Here is a 1,099-nt window from a genome sequence, read left to right on the forward strand (position 1 = left end):
AAACTAACTTTGTTTACAGGAATTAGATTGGGGAGGGGAAGGAGACAGTTATTTATTACTAAACAGCCTTAAGCAGAGGGTGAGAACACATTCCTTAGAGTAGATAACAGGAAACATAAGGGAACCTAATAGTTTTTCATAGTTACAGCACAAAATTCAGTTGACCCATTACAGTTTTATCTTTTTGTACTGAGAATTGAACTCAGGACCTGTTGTAACTCAAAAATGAGGCAGGCTCGAAAAGATAAGAAGCACTTTATTTTAGCTGGTACCCAGCAGTGACCACCCCAGCAAGACGCTGAGGTGCACTCCGGGAGAATGAGGGGAGTGGGTATTTAAGCCAACAAACCGAAAGAGGGTGACGGCAGGGGTTCAACTAGGGGCTACAGTAGAAAAATCACCTGTCTTCAAGAACAATAACAGGCTGAGTGGTTGGGTCTAGTTTGTGCCTGGGAACGATGGCAAGAACAGGATGTTGGGCCGGAACTAGATTCGGGTGCACACAGAGGACAGTGTGAGAAAGGCCCAACTGCAGGTTCTCAAGTAGAGAACAGGGCACAGTGGAAAGTTACAGCGTTTAGAATGGCGCATACAGAGCAGGAGGGCGGCGCGTACGTCAGGTTATAACAGACCTTACATTCGCCAGGCAGGCGCTGTGCCACTGAGCTATACATCCCTAACCCCTCCATCCACATTAATGAATTTTCTCTGCAGAGAGGAGTGTACTGGCAGGGTATTCATGTAAGAGCAGAGCGCTGGGGGCTGCAGATACCAAAAACACCCAGCCCTGGAGGTCTGGGTAGCAATGGCCTGCCCTGCTCCCTCTCTTTGCCAGAGGTCAGTAAGATCCTGCAGCAAGGTCACCCGCCTGCTGCACTTCCAAGCTACACAGCACACTCAGGAAGCAGAGAGGAGTCCCTGGGGGAAAGGGGAGTAGAGATGGGGGACGCCTGAGGCCTACTGTAAAGGTGAAGACAATCCCAATCCCGGACACCTGGCCAAGTGACCAGGAGGTGTTAGATTATGGAAGTGGACAGAGCTCATTTTGCAAGGAACACGATACACAGACATTTCAGGGATGGCTAAAACATCAGAGAAA

This window comes from Octodon degus, unplaced genomic scaffold, assembly GCF_000260255.1.
Source record: "Octodon degus isolate 3935 unplaced genomic scaffold, OctDeg1.0 scaffold00047, whole genome shotgun sequence".
Taxonomy (NCBI): Eukaryota; Metazoa; Chordata; class Mammalia; order Rodentia; family Octodontidae; genus Octodon; species Octodon degus.